At 45.4% G+C, this 10720-nt stretch overlaps 1 long non-coding RNA gene across 1 annotated transcript; it reads left to right on the top strand.

Annotated features, from left to right (window-relative positions):
- Positions 1–5935: 5935 nt before the first annotated feature.
- LOC128782486 (uncharacterized) lies at positions 5936–6687 on the top strand. The gene is made up of 2 exons (XR_008428807.1): positions 5936–6072; positions 6170–6687. It is a non-coding gene; the product is annotated as an uncharacterized LOC128782486 (long non-coding RNA).
- The last annotated feature ends 4033 nt before the right edge of the window (positions 6688–10720 follow it).

Genomic DNA, 10720 nt, shown 5'->3' with positions numbered 1-10720 from the left:
GCAGCTCACTTTATACAGGTGTGGAAAGAGGGAGGGAGGCCCAGGGGACACAAACCCCTACAGGCCCAGAGTTGGTGTTTGCCACCACGGACTTGCACGGATGTGTTTCCGTTGGAGCAGAGAAAATGGTGCCAGTAGAAATATTCTGAGTGGGAATACAGCTAACATCAAAGGACCTGGGATGGCTGACATGTGCTCACAGTTTTGGAATCGGGTCTGGCTTTCCCCTGTGCTAACGGAAAATTCACCCAAAGAGCTTTTTTTGGGGACAAGCACGAGGAGCTGCAGTGGTGACCAAAGCCCAGCCACCTTTGGTGGCACAGATTTTCCTTCAGGGCTATGAAATGGGGATCTCTGTGGGGCAGCCTCACCTTCCTGTGCCTGCCCCAAGTCTCTCTTTTGATGTAGAGAGGGGTGTTTTGGTGTCCTGGTGTGTCCCAGTGGGGCCAGGCCTTCTACCAGCAGCTTCTCCAGGGGACCGTGGCCCCATCTAAGCCTGGATAAGGAAAACTCTCACAGGCTGCAGCCTAGGGGTTCCCAACAGCAAAGGGCATGAAGCTGGAACAGTCTGGCCAGATCCAGGGATCACACTGCTCCCTCTTGGAGCCAGATCCTCGCCCAGCCTGAACTCTGGAGCCACCACCACCCAGGCCAGCTGGTGTCACACCAGACATCATCAGTGCCCCGAAAGTCACAGCACTCAGTTTAAAGATTAATAGATGGTCTCTTTCTCCAGGCTGTAAAAGTGGGTGGGTAAAAAAACCAAATTACAGGCCTGGTGGCTCTGGAGGCTGCAGCCTGTCCAATAATGTCAGCATTAGCAAGTTGGAGTCATGCAGATAATAGCGAACCATGTGCAGAAGGTCAGGTCTCAGCATAAGGTCTGGGATTCTCAGTGAGTCAGAAGGATTGGGAAATCTTTGTAAAAATAACCAGAATTCCCCCTCCTGTGTTTTTTTTTCCCCATGACTCACCCCGCAGAAAAGAGGCAATATGAAAAAGACATAAATCTCTGCAGTAAACTTCTAACACAACACGTCACAGAGAGAAGGTACATGTATCTGTGCTTTTTCTCCACTTCCATTAAAAAACTCAATTTTCCTGCATTTTCTAATACTTTTGTGGTATGAGTTCACAGTCCAGCACTTTGGTGGAGAAAATGAAGTGCAACATGTCAGTCCATCCTCTCAACTAGCACACATCCCCTGAGTCCTTTATCCCCTTTTCTCTCCAGAAGAAATCTGCAAATGGAAGAAGCTGTGGGCTGTCATTGCCCTGGTGCTGAACTGGGGGGTGTTGTCAAAGGAGAAGCATCAGAAATGGAAATTGTCTCTTCAGAGGTGGCAAACTGTGGCTGGGCACGCATTTTGCTTGTAAGAAATGTAATTTATGCACATCGGGCCAGTCAAATCCACCGTCGAAATCTTGTCAGAGCTGCAGTTTGCCACTGTAACATTTTCCACCACCACAGGTGTTCTAAGGTTTTTGGAGGAATAATTTGATGTGCAATGCCTGGCACAACAGAAATGGAGAAAAAAAACAAATAACTGGGTGTCTGATCAGTATGAGGAGCTGTTGGTGTCTTGAAGCCGTCAGTTAATAACAGAATGTAATTTATGGCAGTACAGAACTGATAGCTGGGATAGAGCTGATTTAATTAATTATGGAGGTGACACATTCCTCTTTTCCTCAATCTTCTGCCCTTTATAAAACCACATCCTAAGACCTTGTCACCCCGCTTCATTTGGCTAGATGCATTCAAACTGAAACTGAATTTTTTGTTTGAAGAGACTCCTCAAAACATATAATTTACCCTTTCTTTATAGAAATAGATGCCACAAGGAAAGTCCCTCTTTTTGTGACTTCAGGTGATTGAAAACAATTAAAACATTGGCGTTACTGAGGAATCAGGGGCTTGGGTGTCTTGATTTTCCTCTACAAAATTTAAATACATATCTATAAAATTATACCTATATACGTATATATCTATATATCTATATGGACAGGTACACAGATACAGATAAAGGTATGGATATAGATAAAGGTATAGATATAGATACAGATATAGGTAGATATATATAAAAAATCTGGAGGTGGGGAGAATTTGGACCAGATATAAAGCAAACCCAACGTCATTGCCCTGATTTGCTGTTACCCAAGCGCCCACCCTAGTGATTCTCCAGCCACTGCTATCCCATCCAGCTCTAGGCTGAGGGAGGAGCCTGGGAAGACCCCAAGAAGCCCCACTAGGGCCTGGCAGGCTGCTCCCATGGGCTGCCTGATGACTCCTGGCTCGAGCAGGAATTCATGCCTGCGCACATTCCCATGGCAACTCTGGTTTCTCTCTTCTCCCCTGACACTCACCTCCGGAGAACGCTTATTGCCATGCTGATGGCAACCAGCAGCAGGAGGCTTCCACTGAGAGACACCATGACAATGGCATAGGTGGAGGGTGGTGACCCTTGAAGAGAAATCACAGGTGAGTTTTGCCAACAAGCAGCTTCAGGGATCACAGCCTTCTGTGAATTTACAGGCTGAAAATACTGACAGTCCTCCTGCTCAAACCATGAGTGGAAGGGGGTGACCAGCTCTGTATTAGAGGGGTGTTTCTGGAACCAATTTTTCTTCAAAAATCTCACAGCTCAGTTAAATACCTTGTGTGTCTTTATCTACCAAAGAACAAAGCAAAACTGCTTTTCAGGACTGAGACTGAGATGCAGCCCTGTGGATCTGGGAGTGGGAGAGTCTGCCCTGCACCGTTAGACCACAAAGCAATTTCACATATTATCCACCTATTTACAGTAAAGCAGAATCTTGAATCTTACTGCCTGTCTAGCCAGCACTTCCCATCCACTTCCACCCTTTTCAATCTGTTTCCATCCTGTTTTTATTTACTCTTGTATATAATTCCAAACTTAAAGGAATGATCACTGGCTTACATCCCTGCCTCCAAAGCTCCCACTCTTTTCTGCTGCAACCCCTCCCTTCTGTTCCACCATCCTCCCCACCATAAAGCCCAACAGAAGCATGTCTACCGTGTGTCTGATTCATCCACTCCTTTTGAGCCCACTCAGCACCCTGTATCCATAACCTGACAGACTTGGTAACCTGCTCAGCTGTGTCACCACACAAATAAACACTGCAAAACTGATTTAAAATGCTGTTGGAAACAAACAGGAGAGTAAAACACCTTCTTCCTGGACAATCACAGAGTTGTATAAATCTTCACCACCACCATGGGCCATCCTGAAAAATTAGGGAAAGAGACAATCAGATCCCAGCTCAATGTTCAGACCAGCACATTTAGTTCAGACTCCTTTATTTCACCTGAGTATTTCACTATCTCTAATGTGAATTATCTTTAGCTGGAGATTAAAGGAAGATGTGTTAAGGGATAGATCCAAAAGACAGAAGTTAATCCAACTCAAAAACCCTGAATGCTTCCGTTAAGGCAATGAGCTTGCACTGTCTTGGGTTTGACTTCATTTTTCTCCATGGCATCTATTTTTTACAGAATCAGAGAATCCCAGAATGGTTTGGGTTGGAAGGGACCTTAAAGCCCATCCAGTGCCACCCCCTGCCATGGGCAGGGACACCTTCCACTATCCCAGGTTACTCCAAGCCCTGTCCAGCCTGGCCTTAGACATTTCCAGAGATGGAACTTTGGCATGGACAAACAACCCAACAACACCAACAACACGCTCTGACCTATCTAGCTGATACTTTTATCTAATCCTGGCCAATTTGCCCCAGGACACAGAGCCTTTTCTTTTACTGCCTCCAGAAGTGGTAGCTAAGTAATCTGTCCAGGCTTTGCCTCCTGTCCATCAGTGCATGTGAATAAAATGAAATGTCAGCCCAGAATCTGCTCCAGGATGTCATGTGAAGTTTCCCCAGGAGAAATTCTCCCTTTCCCCAAGGAGAGCTGGGCTGAGTGTTACTGAGAATGGAAAATCAACTTGCTTACTAGAGAGTCCTGCAACGCCCCAAGACACCAAGTCTTTCTGTCCCATCTGTAAGATGTCCTAAGCAAAACCTCAGGGTCACCCTTGTGCTTGAGAAGAAGTCAAGAAAATACACCATGGAAATTAAAATATAAAGAAGAATTAGATTACGAATTTGTGGAGTACCTTGTGACTGCTGAAGGTCCTTGTGTCAGCATCACACTGCTCAAACCTTGCCTGAAAGTAATGCTGGTCCGAAGGGTTTCAGACTAATTGCTCACTTCATTTGCCTCTGTTGATTGCTTCCTTCTCTCCATGGTTTTTATAGGGCAGGGTAATCTCTTCCATGTTTAGACAATCAATAAAAGTGCGGAGGCGGATCAAGCAGAGGCTTTACTCACCATCCTTTGGATAAGCAATTATTTTCACAGTCTTTCTGGTGGAGCAGGAGGCTCCACCCAGGAGCCTGACAGGGCTCCCACAGGGCACAGAACCTCCTCTGATGTGCATGAACTTCTCCAGCAAAACTATCTCTGTAGCTAGTGCCCAGGACTTGATGCAGAAATGTGCTGTGTCCCAGGAGGGGTGCCTTTGGGTCTTCTCCAGAAGGCTGAGTGGAGAGGCCAGGTGTGGGTGCTCTCCAGGCAAGGGAAGCCCACCAGCTGTGACAAGCCTGAGCCCCGTCCTTGCTGTGTGGCTGTTGCACGGTCTGACCTGGCTCTCTGCACTGAAAAGAGGCAGGCAGGAGTTTAAGGAGCTGTTGCTGAGCTGCTAAACAGGGATGGCCAGTTCAGGGTGATTTATTAAAGAAATATGGATATTGATCTAGTACCGATATCTAACTGTGACGGACAAAAACTCTCTAACAGTTTTAAAGTTAGAAAGTGTATGTTTATTGCGGCGCCGGGCAGCGTGCGGGATGGCTCCCAAATGCACACTGCGCCTTTCCAATGATTACAGAGTCCTTTTATCCACACAAGAATTGAATACCCAAAATACAAATACATATTCATAATTTAGTACATCCCATTCCTCGCTTCGTGTGCTAATCATTCCAAAAGCCATTAAGCATGCGTAGTTTGTTCCTTGAAATGGGTCGGTGGTCCCTTTCATGGGGAGGGGTCCCAAAATGAGGAAGTAAACGAAGTCTTCCTCATTCTGACCTTTCTACCTTTTCAATGCAAATATGACAAATGAACCTTGGTAGAACTCCCATTCCCTGTCTTCAATTGGTTTCAGAACAGAAGAGGCCCACAATTGTCTTACGTTCCTAAAAGCTGTTTGTCAGTTTCTATATTCTTCATTATAAACCCAGCTTGTCAAACATTGTGTTGACAAGCAATCAATTATTAGTTAACTACCAACTCTTAACTTCATCAAGGCCTACTCATTTATTTTAATTAACTCTAGTAAGGCTTATCTCTAACTAAAATCTTAGCTCCTCTAAAATCTCTGAATCCCTTAAAGTTTATGTTTCAAGGGCTTCAAAAGTGCTTCATTTTGGTGTTTCTTGCAGCCTGGCTTCACTGCACCACAGGCAGGAGGAGAACACGGCTTTATCTCCAAAGCACCCACCCCTTCCCATGCCTTAGTTAGGGAGGCCACATCTGCACAGCTCTGGAGCTCGTTCTGCTCTGCAGGAGCCCCCAGTCCCTCTGCCAGGCTGGGGCTGAGCTGGCAGCTGCCCCGAGTTATCTCATGAAAGGCTGCGGTTGCCTGTGCTCTGTGGTCAGAGAAGGAGTGGTGCTCCAGGGTGGAGACCCTTTCGTCGTTAATGCAGGCACAAAGAAAACATTAATGAAATCCATATTGGCAGGTGTTTCAAAACAATAGAGATAGAGTGGTTTTCCTGCTGTGCCTAGACAAATAGGGGCACGACAATTCCTGCTCCTCTTACGTCACAGTAACAAACAGGACCCAAGCACCTCTCCAAGTCCCCTGGAGATTGTTTGGAAGGGTTTCAGGCATCCACACTCTAGAGAATTCTAAAGAATTCACAGTCAACTAGAAGTCTAATTGGCCACAACTGTGAATTTTCCTCTGTGGCTCAAGAAAACAGTGAATTAACTCCATTGGATAGATTTTACAGATAGATGAGCAGCAGAGAGCAGGCTGCAGACATATGCAGGTGTTTTTTTCTGTTTAAGTCACACATCCACTCTTCATTTTGTGTCATCCACAGAGGAGGACACTTGGTCTGTATGAACCTTCTCTCCCTGCTTCAGGGATTCGTTGGATTTGTGTTTGGCTTTAAGCCTGAACATGCCACAGAAGAGTTCCTGAGCAGGGAGGACTTTGTGTTCAGGCAGGTGCCAGCACTTTCCTTCTTTATCAAACAAAGGGAAAGATCAAGAGAAAACTGAGATTGCTTTATGGAACCCATTTGTGATTTTTGAGTCTGATCCAAAGGTCACTGAAATGACCTTTAATAGGAAACTCTGCTGATTTCTCTGGTATCCAGACTGTGTTTCTAAAGAAAAAGCTGCTAAATACACAGCAGAGCTCACTCTTGAAAGCCACTGACCATCTGCATGGTGGATCTACGTGTCTTGTGCATGCCCAGTGTGAAGATGTGGTGGAAGCAACTGGGATGTGTTCTTCTCTTGGGAATGGAAATTGACTTTTATTGAACTTTCAGAGACTAAGGAAAAAAAGCAATGGATACCCTCAATATTCCTGAAGGTGAATAGTCTTATTTTTAAAGAAATTAATACGTGAATAAAGATTAATTTTTTCTTTTTTATCCTGGTGTCGCCTCACCCCAAACTCAGTTTTGTGGAGAAGCTTGAGATCACAGTATGGGGAGCTGTGTTGAAGGAGGAGGGGGCAGCTCTCTCCTACAGAAACACCTTATCTCACGTGGCCTGGGTGCAGTTCCACCACTGAAAACTGCCAGCACAGATAACAACAAGCCCAGTGAGACGAGGACAGGCTGCCAAGTGTGCATAAGGCCACGCACCACAGGTCACAAGGACAGAGCTGTGTGCAAGGACAGAGCTTCCCAGCACCACTGTAGGTCTTTTTACCTGCCCTGGGACTTTGTGAACGCTTGGCTAGCACTTTGGAGATCAAAAATTTCACATGTGAGGGCATGCATCAAGGATAATATTACTATAATGAAAAAAAAAAAAAAAAGTCCTCTCAAAATTTTACTGAATAATCCAAGGCATTTGGGTAAAACAGTGTCAAAATACATTTAGAATTATAGACTCACAGAATCATATGGGTTGGAAAGGACCTTGAAGCCCATCTTTTTCCAAGCCCCTGCTATGCTCATCTGGGCATAAAATCCATGGACAAACCTCCTGGAGGAAAGAAAAGCTACAGGAGATGATAGGAAAACAGTGGTATGTCCTAGAGGAGCTCTCCCAACAGCTTTTCTTAGCAGAGTGATCCTGCTTTAGAAGCCAGCAGGGTGAAAGTTTTTATCATGGAGGGTCAGAGAAAACACTTCACTTTGTTGTTGTTAATTCCTCAGTGATACAGTCTGAAAAACACAGGGTTTTTTTTGAGGAGGAGCTATTTTTGTACACTACAAAATTTATACCAAACCTTTGGCACAGCTGCCTCAAGGTTTTACACTACATAAAAATTATGGAATAGGAAATATAACCCCGAGGAAATCTGAACTCTAAAAGGCACAGGGATTTACTTAATCAGTAATACAAAAGAAAAGGTGTAGTGATTTTTTTTTTTTGCTCTTAATTAGCAGAGCCTTATCGTGCCTGCAGCTCAGACAAAACTTCTTGATCTTTACTGTAACACCTTGAAGAAACTTATTCTGTCAGAGATACCTTTTTTTAATAATCATCAAGGTATTTATCCCAAGGTATTTATTCATCAGTGTGATCAATCTCGAAAGCAGTAAATGCTCAGATATGCTGTCTGCTTCAGAAAACTTGTTAATGACTCACAAGGCCAGGTTGGATGTGGCTTGGAGCAACATGAGCTAGTGGAAAATGTCCTTGTTCATGGCAAGGGGTGGAACTGGATGAGCTTTAAGACCCCTTCCAACCCAAACCATTCCAGAATCGTGCAGATTGCACCTTCTGTTTTACAGCAGGGTCAGCAAAAGTTAGAAAGGGTCTTTGAGGGAGATGGCTTGAAGGCATATAAAATTTTGGTCCTGAGAGAAGAATCTGGGTCCTGTTCCCGTTTCCTGGAATAAGCAAAAGCACGTATCTTCATGCTTTTGCTTGCTGCACTTCTTCACCAACATAAACAGCTGTGCTAAAGTACCTCAGAAGCAAACAACGCCAGCCCTAGGTCCTGGAGAAACACCACCACATCCTGAGCACAGAGCCCACCTGGGAGGTTTTGTGGGCAGTCCATGGACACAGAGTTGTGTGGGGTAAAAAGTAATACTCCCATTCCATTTGGAAATTCAAACCACAGCTCAGTGTGTAGCCTGTGCTGTGCTGTGGGTTTTGCCACGCTCAGGGGATTTTGGTGTCCAGAAGGCTAAAACTAAGGCCTGTGAGGCTGCTGTTACCCTTTGCCTCTGTTGTGATAGCAGCTGTAGAGGCGATATTTGGTCACTTACGCAGGTTTCTTCAAGGTGTTGGCAAGCTGCGCGTCACGCGTTAGGAAATCCGAGTGTTTATTTTCCACGCCAACACGGCATTCATTTTGCGCTAAGGGCAGCAGCAGTGCTGCTCTGTGTGAGCAAATTGGCTGTGACTGGGACCGTCCCCACGTGGCGCTGGGGAGCTGCAGCCTCGCCAGGGCACTGGCGCCTCCCAGCTCAGGGTGGCCACTTCCAAACTGCCATCAGGACAGGCTGGGATGTGCTCCCCAGTGGGCTCAAACACAACCCTGCCAAGGCCACTCACTGCAGTGAGGCAGCTGAGTCCAAGTCAATTTGTGTAGACACAGGGTATGTGTGCTACAGATACAACCATGCCAGCTACCGGGAAAATCTTGCAGTATCTTTTTTTTTTTTTTTTTTTTTTTTTTTAATTCGTGATGCCAGCTGGTGGAAAGGCTGAGTTGGTGATACACAACAGTATTTAATGGGATCCTTTTCACTTTAATGTGTACAAGCTTTGCCACAAGAGGAAAGCAAACAAAAAGCAACTGGTGATAAGGAGCTTCCATGGATATTTATCCAAGTGATTTGTTTAGGTGGAGGCCTCTCTTTATTTGTTTTCCAGAACCATGTTCTTGACCTTTATCAGCATGAGGAATTATTTTTTAATTCAAAACACCTCATTCATGCTTAGTTCTGAGATACATGGTCCATCACAGCTTTTGCCATTGTGATCTGTGAACCAGGCAAATGGTGCTTCCATTTCCTGAATGGGCATAAATAACCAAGTGGAAATTGGACGTTTTGAGTCTGAGTGATCGGTTTGAAGTGCATTTGTTGCCTGTTTATTCGTGTGAGCTGTGCATTTAATGCACGGTTCCACAACTGCACCAGCACACACGGCTGCGCTCTGGAAAGTCCCTGGGGAGCACAGCAGCCTGAACACTGCTGAGCTGGGAGCAGAAAACAAATAAATCTGCTTTAGGTGCTTTGTGTCTGCTCCTGGGCCTGAACGGGCTGGTTCTCAAATGGTGAGGGACAACGAGGGCTGCTCTGCACGCCTGACCACATCCAGGAGCTCTGGCACTCAGAAGCCATTAGGGAGGTAATTTCTTATTGAGCAATGGGATTACTTTATGTCTGGGCAAAACTTTTGATCTATAGTGGTAAGAGATTTTACCACCACCCTGCAGCTGGGTTTCATTCATCACAGAAAGCAGTGCAGTGTCACTCTGTGCAACAATCTGCAGAGTATCCTGTGCCCTGAGTATTCTGTGCAGCTAGTTCTGCATCTCATAAAGGAGGCACCCGACTGGGAAAAGGTACATGGGGACTACAGAGCTATGGGGCTGCTCATGTTGGAGGGATGACTACTTAACTTAATCTGGAAAAATGACAGCCAAAAAGGCTTGATGGATGCCTATGAAATCATGTCAGACATGGAGAAAGTCAGGACAGGAATGGCCAGTAAGTCAACAGCAATTTGCCTCATCCAGTACAAGAAGCCCAGTGCATAAAATGAGGCTAAATTTGGCGGCTCAATCATCAGAAGCTGGTTTTCTCTTTTTTCCCCACAAGCTGTATTTAAGCTGTGGAGTTTATTGCCACGAGATGCTGTAATCTGCTAAAAGTGTGCCTAGGTCTTAAAAGTCACTGGTTGTGTTCATGGAAGGAAAAAAAAAATCCATTGAGGGTTATTAAAAGCAAGACATCATGTCTAGGTCAGAAAACCCATACGCAATAAATCATTAGTTGTTAAAACAATATTCTGGGAACATGTCTCTAATTGCTGGTGTGCTTACACAAAGAATCTGATTTCCTCTGTTCCTGGGAACAGGCTACTGGTACAGGTAAAAATTTGAACTGCCCTGGCCCAGCTTTTCTGGTGGTTTTGCTGCTTTCTTTTTCCCACAGCACAAAAGCCTTAATTCTGTTGGTTCCGTGAGCCTTGTCAGCTCACCTAACACCAGAGCAAACTGTGCAGGGTAGGGTTTGAAAACGGGCTGTGCCCTTCCTCCCCTGCTTCCCAGCTCTGCCAGCTGCACCAAGGAACTGCAAAACCAGATGATTTAATCTCACAGGAAGTTGCTGGGAATTTGCTGGGAATATTGAGAGAGCAACTCTGCTGGGCATGGCTAAAACCACTTTTGGATGCTGGTGGTGCCGTACTGGTGTGGGAGATCCTTTGTGTTTGGGACCAAGACCTTCAGCAAGGAGATGGATTCTTTCAGGAAAGCCCTGAGAATCA

Source organism: Vidua chalybeata, chromosome Z, assembly GCF_026979565.1.
Source record: "Vidua chalybeata isolate OUT-0048 chromosome Z, bVidCha1 merged haplotype, whole genome shotgun sequence".
NCBI classification, from domain to species: domain Eukaryota; kingdom Metazoa; phylum Chordata; class Aves; order Passeriformes; family Viduidae; genus Vidua; species Vidua chalybeata.
The sequence above is the reverse complement of the archived record's forward strand: the minus strand, read 5'-3'. Positions and strand labels throughout refer to the sequence as shown.